Here is a 14,654-nt window from a genome sequence, read left to right as displayed (position 1 = left end):
CTATTTGTGGCCGCTGCATGCCACCTCTCGGGGTTCCACACCCCATCCTCAAGGTGGGCCTTTAGAAGTGTACTAGGCCAGGCCTGCGCGAAGGGGGAATCGCGCCAGGCCAGCAGGACAGTCCTAGGGTACATTCCGCGACAATGTTCTTAAGTCCAGCAGCGGAGATTCAGTGCAGCAGAGGGGGTGATGGAAACAGAGAGAGAGAGAGAGAGAGAGAGAGAGAGAGAGAGAGCATTGTTGGAAACAAATAGTAGGAGTTGCACAGGGCAGTTCCTAATGAAAGAGAACGTTTAATAGGAAGTTATACTGGGAATCAAAAACTGATTCTAACCTGCAAAAGTCAACAAGGACATTTCAAACAAGCGGTCAGTCTGTGGCCAGTGAGGCTGTTCGCCCACGTTGTCAACACCCCCCTTCCTGCCCCAACGTTGTTGTTTTCGTGGCAATCGGCAAATAATGCATTTCTTGGGAGGACAAACCGGTTGTTATGAGTTTGTTTTCTCTTTGCCTACGTGAGGTTTACAACGGAGAGTTCCAGAGTTCTGGAATCTTTGAAAATTTTTACTTTTTATTTATTTCTCGCATTTTTAAAGAAAAACAAACAAAGCAGCACCTCTGTCACCCTTGTGCTTCTTCTTTTCTGATGGAAACCAGCCATCTGTCCGAAATGGTATAGGGTTTCCTGCCTGGGCAGGGGGTTGGACTAGATGACCTTCAAGGTCCCTTCCAACTTTACTATTATTATTATTATTATTATTATTATTATTATTATTATTATTATTATTATTATTATTATTATTATTATTATTATTATTATTATTAATTTTTTTTTAGAAATTTTATTTATTTTTTTCAATCATAAAAAACAATCATAAATAAACACAATAACCAATCAATAACCCCCCACCCCCCACCCCGGACTTCCCAAACCTAATCCCAGAATAATATTCATATAAAAGTAAACAAATACTAGTATCTCTAACTCTACAAAATATCTTAATCTACAAGAAAAGATAGTAGAAATAAACCAACTTAAAAAATTCTAAAAACCTAACTTATATTCTACCACTTTATGTTTCTTTTGAATATAAACAATCCATCTTCCATCTATTATTATTATTATTATTATTATTATTAAGAGAAGGGAGTCCTCAATTTATGCCCATTTATTCAGCAATTCTTCACAATTACAACGGTGCTGAAGAGTGGATCTGCAGCCGGTAGCCAGGGGAACAGCCGCTGCAGGGCTTGTGGGTCCCATGATCAAAATCTGGGGGTTTGGGCTAGTCCACCAGCCCTGGCAACTGACCCCAGGGGTGCTGCAGTTGTGGGTCTTTGGGAGGGGAGAGCTGGCTGAGCCCCACCCCTGACCCGCCTCGTCCCGAGTCACTCCACCAACAACTCCTGCGACCACTTAACAACCACAGCCTCGACTGCTAGGAGTGCAGTCATTGAATAAAGCAGTCCCGTGGTGCCTTGACTTAGGACCACGACAAATTACGGCCAAAGTTCTACACTTCGTTGTGAGGACTGCCTGTAATTACATCCCCCCCCCCCCCCTTTCCCCGGCAAANACCCTGGAAGTTTGCTTTTTGTTTTTGGACTATACTCTAACTTGGATAATACGTTCTTCCCTATATCTGAGCTGGATTGAGGGAAAGTGAACTTAAAATGGCGATGGTTTGATACTTTTCAGCAAGAAGTGAAAGTGATTTCCGGTTTGAACTTTTGTTACTTTTAACCGGCGCATTATCTGCTTTGGCTGGACTGCCTATAAGACTTTCTAATAAATTGGATTTTATCGCAAATATGGCTTCGAAGAAAACTGCGCCTTCGATTGTAAAATATACATCTCCGATGACCCAGACTCCCCAGCCGACTTCAAAAACTTCTCACTCGTCACACCCTCCATCTTCTTCGTCTCCACCGCCCTCCGGCAAAGACTTGCAGGATATGATGGCTGCAACTATTAAGCAAATGACCGAGATGTTTCAAGAGATGGATGTTAAAATGCAAAATAGATTTGATCAACTATCACAGCAACAACTGGACTTATCACAACAACAGCAAGATTTAGCACAGAAGCAGGATGACTATTGTGCGAATGTGGCAACTGTTTTTAAAGACTTGGCTAACTATGTGGATGCAATAGCAGAAAGAGTGGAAGAGAATCAGCAAAAAGCAGAAGAAAGCGACCATAGACTTGAGCTTGTAGAGGAGAGTCTGGAAAATGTTAAGAGTGATGTGCTGATCGCCCAATTTCGTGATATGGAGTTTGCAATCCGGATTCGTGGATTGGCTGAGGATCCAAAAGAGAATTTAAGACAAGTACTTGCAGATGCGTTTGGGGATGCTCTGTCGTGTGGTCAAGAAATTTATCTGGAAATAGAGCGTGTCTTCAGGGTGAATTCTTGGTTTGCAAGACAAAAAAATTTACCTAGAGATATAGTGATTTATTTTACAAGAAAGACGTAACGAAATAATGCAGCTCTTCTACCAACAGAGATTTAAAATTTTGAATCAAGATATTATTCTTTTAAAAGAAATTCCAGCGAAAATACTTAGAGCGCGCAGAGACTACGCTTTTCTGACACAGGAGCTGAAGAACAGACAAATAAATTTTAGATGGGATATACCGGTGGGCATAATTGTAACAATAGCTGGCAAACGCTACAGGCTTAACACGATTAAGAAAGCTAAAGATTTTATGGTGTCTGTTTTACAATCAGAACGCCCACCTACACCGCAGAGGATTGACGTGGTTGAACAGATGATTGTGGATTTCTCTTCTGCTTCGGTTCAAGACTTAGAGGAAAGCCCAAAAGCTAATGGGATGGAACAAAGAATTACGCGCGCAGCCCACAGACGTAAGGAAAAGGAAAGACAGATGACAGCTCGCCCACCGGCTGACACCCCTGCAGCTGATTGTCAAGTACCGGCTACTTCACAGTCAGTAGGTGGCGCTCGACCTAAGGTCTTTGTGAAATCATATGCAGCCAGTATCGCCAGTGGAATAAAACCTCCCAATGTGTAAGCTAATATCTTGGAATGTAGGTGGACTTAATGTTCCTCACAAGAGATGTAAGATTTTTCATTACTTAAGACATTTTAACAATGACATTACATGCTTACAAGAGACTCATATTGTGGCTAAAGATCAAAAACTTTTAATGAACTCTAAGCTTGGAGATTTGTTTGTTGCATCTGCTTTAAAAAAGAGAGCTGGGGTTGCAATGTATATCAAAAGACATCTTTCACCTATTTTAAAAGAAACTGATAAAGAAGGAAGATACTTATTTGTGGAAATAAATTTAAATGGACTAAAGTGTTTAATAATAGGGGTTTATGCACCCAACCAACTTGCAGTTCAAAAGCAATTTTACAAACAACTACATCAGAAAATTGTGGCGATGGACTATAACTCTTTGATTGTTATGGGAGACTGGAATGGGGTTTTGGACACGTTAAAAGATAAAAAAACAACTTCTAAGGATGTAACCCTTTCCAGACTACCTAAGTCCTTTTTTGCTATGAAAGATGATTTAGAATTGACGGATGTTTGGAGATCACAACATATTAATGAACTTGATTTTACCTTTTTCTCTCATAGACATGACTCTTTTTCAAGGATTGATTTTGTTTTGATATCAACTGATCTACTTACTGACTGCAATAAAACAAAATTTTTCCCCAGAACTCTGACTGACCATAGTATGGTTTGGATAGAGATTGGTCAAAAAACAAAGAGGAAATCCTGGAGAATAAATGAAAATTTGTTTAATTATGAGGATAAAGTTAAGGCTTTGAAGGAATCTATGGAAGAGTTTTTTCAACTTAACATGAATAAGGAAACTTCTATAAATATTGTCTGGGATGCTGGCAAGGCCTATCTAAGGGGAATATTAATTGCTATGAATAATGCCTACAAACGCAAGCAAACACAGACTAGATTCAACTTGGAAAAAGAAATTGGGATTAAGGAAAAATTATTATTGCAACGACCTACAGATACTAATCTAAAAAATTCTATTAAAATGCTTAAAGATCAATTTAATCTATTAATTGCTGATCAGGTGGCCACCAACTTGAAGTATATCAAACATAATACATTTGCTAATGCAAATAAACCGGGGAGATGGTTGGCCTACCAAATACGTAAGAGACAAAAGGCGAGACTTATATCTAAGGTTCTGGTTAAAGATCGTGAAATTCATCAACAAGAAATGATTAAAAAGGCATTTACTGAATTTTACTCGCATTTATATTCTTCAGAGACTATAAATAGTAAAGATATTGATAAATATTTACAATCTTCATCTATATATAAACTTACATTGGAGCAGCAGAAAATTATGAATGAAGAGATTACAACGGATGAAATTTTAAAAGCAATTAAACAATTGAAAGTTGGTAAAGCCCCTGGAACGGATGGTTTAACAGCAACTTATTACAAGTCATTGTCAGCTATATTGTTACAACCTTTAAAAATCTTATTTAACAGAATTATGTTGGGAGAACAAATACCACAGTCTTGGAGAAGAGCCTTTATATCTTTGATACCGAAGGACGATAAAGAAATTTTGGAACTTAAAGACTATAGACCTATCTCTTTGTTGAATGTGGATTACAAAATTTTTGCAAAAATCTTGGCTAATAGACTGATGCAGATACTGCAACATTATATACATGATGATCAAACTGGTTTCATATCTGGAAGGTACATGAAAAACAATATTAGGCAAATTGTAAATCTACTGGAATATTTGGATAAGAATAATCAAATATCTTCGGCTTTTATCTTTCTTGATGCGGAGAAGGCCTTTGATAAATTGGAATGGCAGTTTTTAAATAAAATGCTGGACTATATGAACTTTGGAGATCAATTTAAAACAGCTATAAAGGCGATATATCAAAAACAGACTGCTCAAATAATTATAAATGGAGACCTGACAGAGCCTATAGATATACAAAAAGGTACCAGACAAGGTTGTCCACTTTCTCCTTTATTATTTGTATTGTCACTAGAAATCCTACTATCCAGAATTAGAGATTCTACAATGATTAAAGGTTTAAGGATTTCTGCTAAAGAATACAAACTTAAAGCTTTTGCGGATGATTTAGTTTTTACATTGTCTCAACCAACTGAGTCACTGGAATCCTTGTTGCAAGTGCTGCATCAATATGGCAAGGTGGCTGGATTTAGAATTAATGTTAAAAAGACTAAAATTCTCACAAAGAACATGATGGCTAAAGATAAAAATCAACTTACGCAAATATCAGGTTTTGAAGTGGTTAGTAAAGTCAAGTACCTGGGAATTTTTTTGTCCTCCTCTAACATGAAACTTTATCAGAATAATTATGAAAAATTGTGGAAATCAGTACAAAAAGATTTATCAATGTGGAAAAAACTTCAATTTTCTTTGCTGGGTCGTATTGCGGCTATCAAAATGAACATTCTACCTAAGTTTCTTTTCTTATTTCAGATGATACCTATATTAAAAAATGAACTTAACTTGAAAGAATGGCAGAGAGATTTGAATCGCTTCATTTGGGAAGGCAAGAAAGCGAGGGTTAAATTTAAGATTATTCAAGATGTTAGAGAACGTGGAGGACTTAAAGCTCCAAATTTGACACTTTACTATGACTCTTGTGCATTAACATGGATGACGGATTGGATTAACTTATCTAACAAGAGGATATTGAATCTGGAAGGATGGGATTTGTACTTTGGGTGGCATGCTTATCTTTTTATGCAGAAAAAGATTGATAAAACTTTTAGAAATCACATAATAAGGGCTGCACTGTTAAGAGTTTGGCAAAAGTATTTTTTTAAGTTTGATGTTAAACTTCCAATCTGGGTGATACCATCACATATCTTTTTGGCTATACCTAGATTTGTGGTGATGGAGGCGCCATCTTATAAAGATTTGTTATATCAGAGTGGTAGTGGTGAATGGTGCCTTAAATCAATAGAAGTTTTGAGACAGAAAAATCCAGACTTTTCTTGGCTTGTGTATAGACAAATTCAAGAGAGATGGCGAATTGATAAAAAAACTGCTTTTCTTATGGAAGATGGGAATTTCTTGAAACAAGTAAGGGATGATGCTAAAGGACATATTAGAAGGATATACAGTGTTTTATTAGAATTGGATTCAGAAACTGAGCCAGTTAAAGATTGTATGATTAAATGGGCTCAAAATATAGGAGAAACAATATCTATTGATACCTGGGAGATGATCTGGGTGAGAAATGTGAAATTCATGCAAGCTCAAAATTTACGTGAGAATTTTTATAAAATGTTTTATAGATGGCACATGGATCCCGCAACTATGTCTCGCATTTATGAGAACTATGAATCCAAGTGCTGGAGGTGTGGGCAACAAGATGCAACTTTTTTTCATATGTGGTGGACTTGCAAGGTTATTAAGGCTTTTTGGATAAAATTGTGGTGGAACTTACAGCAAATTTTTAAAAGAAGAATTATTTTTTTGCCTCAGTTGTTTCTCCTAGGTATCACACAAAATTTGGATGTAAAAGAAACGAACTTAATGTTGTACTGTTTAACTGCTGCCCGATTGTTGATAGCTCAAAATTGGAAGAGCCCAATTCTGCCCACTATGGGAGACTGGAGACTGAAGGTTTCACATCTTGCTGAAATGGCAAAAATTTCGGCTTATTTGAAGAATCACTCAAATGAACAATTTTTATCAATATGGAGAAGATGGATTGTTTATATTCAAAATAAGCACAAAATGGTGGAATATAATTTAGGTTTTTAGATAATTCCTTTTTTAGATAGATATATATTTCACCTAACTATGTAGAACGACATTTTGTGGAGTTAGGGATTTTAATATTAGTTTACTTATATTTGAATAGTATCCTGGGATTAGGTTTGGGAAGTCCGGGGTGGGGGGAGGGGGGGTTTATTATATATTGTGATGTACCTGTGATATGTTTTTGTCTTTATGATGAAAATAATAAAAAACTTATACTTGGAAAAAAAATAAATAAATGCAGCTATGATAATGGACATGGTGCTACAGTCACCATCTGAGTGTCCAGGACTCTCCAGAAGGTCTCATCTTTCAAAGGAGTGCCATGAACAAAACCAAAATTCTGACTTGGGCTGTAATTGTTCAGGTCTATTTTGGTAAGGGGAAAATAATTGGATCCGATATCCTATGTTAAGCTTGGGATGTCCAAAGTTTGAATATCCAAGGTCCAAAATGCTTTTGATTAATTGATGGAAACTAGCAAGGACCAAATAAATGTCTACATTGGCTCTCTAGAGGTGAAAAACCTCTAAATCATTTGTGCTCAGAATGCGGTTTCTATAGTCTAGGAGTTATGCAAATGAATATATGTTATATTATATGCATTGTCAGCTTCTGTGCAGGCTCAAACGTGGCTGAAGCTTCAGGGTGTGATCTACCTAGGAAGGACCTTACTTGCAAGCCAAGAACTGAAGTCATTTCCAACAGATGACTGTCTCTAACAGCTAAGGCTGCCACCTTACACAATAATCACTTTCGCTTAATGGTGGGGCCGTTAATGGTGAGCCCATCTCACTTTTCTCATGGGCCATCTGCTAAAAGGAAGCAAGGCTATGGCATCCACTTGAAAGAAAACTGGGATGCCTGTAATTGTGGAGTCTGTCTGGCCTCAACAAAGGATGTTTATTCACAGAGAATATGCAAGTGTAACACTTGTATCAATTCTAGGTGGTCAGAGAACTGATAACAATAAGAAAGAGTTAGACGTACTGCATACCTCAGCTAGAAGTTAGAAATAGGGATGGCCTGGAGCAACTAGAAGGTGTATTAGATAACTCCGGGAGAATTCATTAGCCAAGGCTTAGGCTTAGGGATGGCTGGAGACCAATGGGACAATTGTTAGATCATTACCAAAAGTTTATTAGATGATTTGTTTTATATTTTGTGCCTTATCACACATTCCATTTTAGTGAAAATTTATAAAGCTTTCTTAATTCTATTGTTCAAGGTTCCTTGGCATTTTCTAACCAGGACCCTTTTTCTTGGAGCGTTTCAATAAAAGGAAACAAAACCTGCACCTCATGTCTGGTGTTCTTCATCGCTTCAGCACCAGGCTCAGACCTGAATTGGAGACAATATTTCCCCAATTTCCCCATTTAATGGAAACCCATCTGTATACTCCTCATCAACTTTGGTAATAGGCAGTTGCCTATTGGCATCTGCTCAACAGCTTTGACATTGATTCCCAAAGGAAAGCCAAATGGAATAGAATAGAATAGAATAGAATAGAATAGAATAGAATAGAGCTGGAAGTGACCTTGGAGGTCTTCTAGTCCAGCCCCCTGCTCAAGCAGGAGAACCTATACCATCTCAGACAGGTGACTGTCTAGCCTCCTTTTAAAAATCTCCAGTGATGGAGCACCCACGATTTCTGGGGGCAAGCTATTCCACTGGTTAATTGTCCACACAGAAGGCTCAAATACTTAAAGCTACTCGGTCTTGCTTGAGTTCAGTTGAAGCCCATCGAACCCATCCAGACCCTTATGGCCTCCAGGCATTGAGATAGGACATCTATGGCATTGCTCAGGCAGACTGGGATGGAGATATAAAGCTGGATATCATTATCATATTAATAATACCTCACCCCAAACTGTCAAATCATCTTACCCAGCAACTTCATGTAGATATTTAATAGGAGAGGAGAGAGAACTGAGCCTTAGGGCACCCCACAATGTAGGGGCCATGGCTGGATCTCTCCCCCCTATCAACACTAACTGGAACCAACCCTGGACAAAGAAGGAGAATGAATCCAAGACACTGCCACCCTCCCCCCAATTCCCGAAGCTGGAAAGAAGGATAGAAAGAAGGATATCAAAGGCTGCTGAGAGGTCAAGAAGAGCAAGGACAGTCACATTACTCCCATCCTTCTCCTGCCAGAGGTCCCCTAAGAGTGATCAATAATCCAACCAAAACCCTACCCAGAAGAGTCCACATAATCTACTTCATCCAGGGTCAAATCTGAGCTGCTATGCAACCACTTTCTCCATAACCCTCCCTAAAGAGAGGAGGGCAGAAACTGGGAAATTGTGGATGCAATAAGTGTGAAGAAATAACCATGTGTCGCCACCCTACCCTTATTACCATGAGATAGGTTCTATAGTGGCTGTAGCTTGTCTTTGTCTTCATTCCCCATCCTTTGCCAGTGACACTCTAAGTGTCTCTTAACCCTCTTTAGCTATCTCAACTTCTCTGATTACTTTGGAGAGTGCTGGGAACCATGGGCATGAAAAGGCCACTCAGGTGCAATCTTTTTTTTTTTTTTTTTTTTATAAATTTATATACCGCCCTTCTCCCGGAGGACTCAGGGCGGTGCACAGCATATTAAAACAAATAACAATAAAATACCAGAATAAAAACCCCTCTAAAACCAAATTAAAAGCCAAATATTAGTAGCTGTGTAATAATTAAAATTATATTAAAATCATCCCTAACTAAAATCCACCCTAGGTCAGGCCTGCTTGCTGGAAAAGCCATGTCTTGAGGGCGCGGCGGAAAGTAAGGAGATCCGGAATCATCCGGATCTCGGGGGGTAGTTCGTTCCAGAGGGTGGGGGCACCCACAGAGAAGGCCCTTCCCCTGGGGGTCGCCAGCCGACATTGTTTGGCCGACGGCACCCTGATCCAAGGCTGCAACTGTGGCCAAATATATTCTCTACAATCCAAATGATATTGTTTTATATGTTTATTGCATTAGTCTTCTCACTGTGTACTTTGATTAATCCTTCCACTAGATCAGTAATGTGTCTTGTACGACCCCTTTGCAGTTTTTAGCTTCTCTTCTTCATGTCCCTTTTTGATAAAAGCAGCCTCAAACCAATTCCTGCTTTCTTCTTTTCAGCTCGTTCTTTGGTTTTGATCAATCTTATTTCAAATTCTAATTATTCATTCTCTCAGAGTACTCACAGGGTCTGACTTTACAGACTAATCCTGATGGACTTCAAACTACATTCATCAAAGGATCCATTATGCCTTGAATGCTTTTGGAAAAAAAATATTGAAGTTTTGTAAATCTGGGAGGACAAAGTAATTCAAGGAGATTCCAGTCTAGTTTCAGGATTTACCTGAAACATAATCAGATGCCACTCATTTGCTCAAAGTCATTTTAAGCTTCAGTAATAATAGCTTTCTTTAAACATGTAACATAGAGGTAAGATTAGCTCTATGTATTGTATGGTGGTCTACTCAGTATAAATATTTGAGATGCAATAGAGATTATTTTCTTCTTCTTCTTCTTCTTCTTCTTCTTCTTCTTCTTCTTCTTCTTCTTCTTCTTCTTCTTCTTCTTCTTCTTCTTCTTCTTCTTCTTCTTCTTCTTCTTCTTCTTCTTCTTCTTCTTCTTCTTCTTCTTCTTCTCCTCCTCCTCCTCCTCCTCCTCCTCCTCCCAACAATATGAAGTCATGGGGGTCAGTTCTTTAGCCAGTATTGGCCTTCATGCACATTGAGTTCTTCCCAAGAACATAGGATGTCTTATATCAATGCACAGATTTGCAAAGTGCTGTCCAATATTTTTTGGGGGGTATGGCACCCAGTGTTCTGATAACCACTGGGACCACCACATTATCTTTCAATTTTTATTTCAGATTTAGATACTTTGTGATCTTCTCCAATTGTCTTCTATTCTAACATATCCTGGTATTGCCACATTCTCCTCCTCCTCCTCCTCCTCCTCCTCCTCCTCCTCCTCCTCCTCCTTCCTCGTTCCTCCTCCTGTTTAAACAGAATTTGGGATTTTATCCACCAATCAGGTCCTTCCCCAGGACCTGGTAGAGGGAGATATTGATGTTTGATTGTATTAAAGGTATCTTCATATATTGTATATTTGCCACAGATAAACACCTTTTCTTCCAGTAGTCCTGCAGCTGCTGGCCCTGATTGCACAGCCAATGGTCCTGTATCCCATTTCTCACCAGATATCCAGGAACCTCAGTACCTAGTTCTTGTTGACCTGGCTAATGACCAATTTGATATAGGTTTCTGTAAATTACATCTTACCATATTGTTAATAGGAGAGACACTCTTTGTCTTCTGATGAGACCTGTCAGGCAACAAACATACCTAATATTCATGGTTCCTGTTTACCCCACAACCCTATGAGATGGGTTGGGCTGAGAGAGAATGGCTGGCACAAAGTCACCCAACCCAGCTTTCCTGCCTAGGGAAGGCTTAAAACATGGTGCAATATAGAGAAGGGATCACCTGGCATCCTCCTTTTCATCTGTATTCTGCCACCATTAGGTACATAAATTGGTTAAAGTTGGAACAACCCAAGGATTCTCCCTTTGGGAATATCCAGGATATTTATCCAATCTTGTTCCTAGTGGCTTTGGAAAGCTATGCACCTCTTGTTTGATATAGGCCAGATATGTCAAATTTGTGACATCACGTAATGTTGCACGACATATCGGGACTGTTTTGCCATTGCCGGCAATGGGGTGGGCACAGCTTCTATGTGATGCCAGCAGTTTGACACCCCTGATATAGACTTTTCATTTAGTCAGACACATATAATGAAATTTGGGAGTCATTTAAACAAAATACAATAGGTTATAAATATGATAGTTATATCATGTATTAGAAATACATATGTACTTGAATAATAATTGTATTAGAAAACCTTATATAGAATTGTAACTAGAGATAAAATGATCAATAATATTTTTTCTTTTGTATTAAAAAAAGTTCTATTTCCTTCCTTCCTTCCTTCCTTCCTTCCTTCCTTCCTTCCTTCCTTCCTTCCTTCCTTCCTTCCTTCCTTCCTTCCCATGGATGCATTTTTATCTTTGTGGGGTTTTTTTGTTTGGCATTATTTTAAAAGCAATAAAATAAGAAATAATAATAATAATAAAGATATTTAGAAGTGGCTTGCCCTTGCCTTTTTCCTAGGACTAAGAGGGAGGGACTAGCCCAAGGCCAGCCAGCTGACATTGTGCCTAAGACAAGACTCAAACTCATGGTATGCCCATTTCTACTTCATGCCTTTAACCACTGTACCAAACTGAGTCCCATTACAGGTACAGATAATGTAAATTCTTGGCTGTTATACGTATTTCTCTCTCTCCCTTCTTTGCCTGTCTTTTATACTATCTTTGCAGGCTAATTCTCTTTGATATCTGCTAATGTTTAATAAATTAATATCAAGTGATTAATATCACTAGCTGAAGTGAGTGTCATCGCTACTTGCTCTGATCTGCATATACGTAGAGATTGACAGGGAGTGTGCTGGGGACAAACTAAACTGGATATTAACCACAGCAATTTTTTTCCAACAAAAGGGTTATGGATCCAGCAAGGAGATGCATGTGAACTCTCAGCACCTGGGAGCATGCAAAGCATTGTCACAAAAATACTATTCAGAGAAAATTAGCAGAAGCCACCATTTTGCCAAAGTTGAAGTTGAAGCAAAGATCATTGTAGCCATCCAATTGATTTTGCGAGAAAGACATTTGCATCCTATTTGTTGACTTGATACCATATTTTTTTCTGCTCCACAGAGTAATCAAGGCAGCTAATAAAATTTAAAAGGGAACAGAAAGGGATAGCAGTAAAAGTTGAACGTAAACATAAAAATAATTTTGCAGTTAAAAGTTAATTAGCTAGGCATGTTGTAAATCCCATCCACAAAGGAATGTCATCTGATAGGACATAGGAAGAGAAGCCTTTGGGCTATGACCTCCGCCTTTTGTAACATCATTTTTCTAAGGTCAGATTGGCCCAACCTTGCTGGTATTCAGGAAGTGCCTGGAAACATGGCTTTGACATCTGGCATGGGGATCTGGTAACATGGGTATAGAGTCTGCAAGGCAGATAAGGTGTTAAGGAAACTGACTGTGCTCTCCCACAAATTATGTTTTATGGTTTTAATAGTTTTATTGCTTTTAATGTTTTAATACTGTTTGTTATTTTTTTCCATTATTTGTTGCACTCTTCTTTTTTTAAACTTTGTTCACTATACACAATGGGATAGGTGGCTATATATAAGTAGTCCTCACTTACTGACCACTTACCATTCAGCAAATGCAGCCATCTCAGTGTCCCCATGGTCATGTGATCCTGATTTGGGCACTCAGCAACTGGCATACATTAACAACAGACACAGTGTCTCTGTCAACGCTGCAAATACTGTATATTCTTGCTTTGACAATATGCAGAACTGTCTGGTATTTTTATAGTTAAACCAGGCAACAGGGAAAAGGGAGGAGAATAAGGATTGCCCGGGAAAAAGAAACCGGAAGTAAATCACATCTTCCAAGTTAATTGGAAGATGTGAACCATGACCCCAAAATAGAGGCAGGGAAAAATGCTTGGAATGTATGCGTAACGGAAGAGAAGCCAGACCTAAGCATTTCCACCATGCTGTACTGATGTCTCTGTAACCTTAATAAATGCTTTTAGGAGAAAATATGCCTGAAAGTCCTTTTAAGTGTTTCGTTAATCAGACACATGACATCCTCACAGCCACATAATCTCCACTTACAACCTTCGCACACAGCTTCTGACAAGAAAAATCGATGGAAAAACCAGCAGGAAGTTGCAAATCATAGACAAGTGACATTGAGCTTAAAGATGGCAGTGATTTCGCTTCACAATTGCATCTGAAACTGACGTGGTAAATGGATGCTATAACATGACGTTTCTCTTTACGACTGCATTGCTTAGCAATGGAGTTGCCGATCCCAATTGTGTTTGATGAGTTGAACCATAAGGAAGGCTGAGTGCGAAGAATTGAGGCTTTCGAATTGTGGTGTTAGAGAAGACTCTTGAGAATCCCTTGGACTGCAAGGTGATCAAAGCAGTCGATCCTAAAGGAATTCAACCCTGATTTCTTTGGAAGGACAGATACTGAAGCGGAAGCTCAAATACTTTGGCCACCTAATGAGCAGAGAAGACTCATTGGAAAGGACCCTGATGTTGGGAAAGGTAGAAGGCAAAAGGAGAAGGGGACACCAGAGGATGAGATGGCTAGATAATGTCAGTGGCAAACTCCAGGAGACAGGGGAAGACAGGAGAACCTGATTGCTATGGTCCATGGGGTCATAAAGAGTTGTACATGACTAAGCAACTGAACAACAACAACAAAAATGTGAGGACTACTTATAAGTGTACCAAATCAAAATCTTGAGATAGACAACCAAGGAAATGTCCTACATAGCTTGGGAGCAATGCAGAAGGCCCACTTCCACTTGCCAGAATTACAGTCTTCTAACAGCTGGGACTCACTTATTTTGGATTGGCATGCAGGAGAATTCACTGGAGAAAGCAATTATGTTTGGAAGAGTTAGCAGTAAAAGGAAACCAAGCCACCAAAGAACACAAGGGCTGGACACCATCAAAACTGACACCAGCCAGAGCATAGAACAACTAAAAGAAGTAGCGCAAAATCAGAAGACATGAGAGAGATCAGGTCCATAGAATTGCCAAGAGTTGGACACAATTGAATGGATAACATCATCATCATCATCAACAGCCTGAGCATTCCTGGAAGATCTGTAGATCTTAGCAGACAGATGGGTTCATAACATCCTCCCTGACTGGGGGATATAATATATAACACAGGACAAGAGAATCTATGCCCTGGAACATGTGAAAAATGTAACTG

This window comes from Protobothrops mucrosquamatus, unplaced genomic scaffold (genome assembly GCF_001527695.2).
Source record: "Protobothrops mucrosquamatus isolate PMUCROS unplaced genomic scaffold, P.Mucros_1.0 scaffold2841, whole genome shotgun sequence".
Classification (NCBI taxonomy): domain Eukaryota; kingdom Metazoa; phylum Chordata; class Lepidosauria; order Squamata; family Viperidae; genus Protobothrops; species Protobothrops mucrosquamatus.
Note: the sequence above shows the minus strand (reverse complement) of the source record.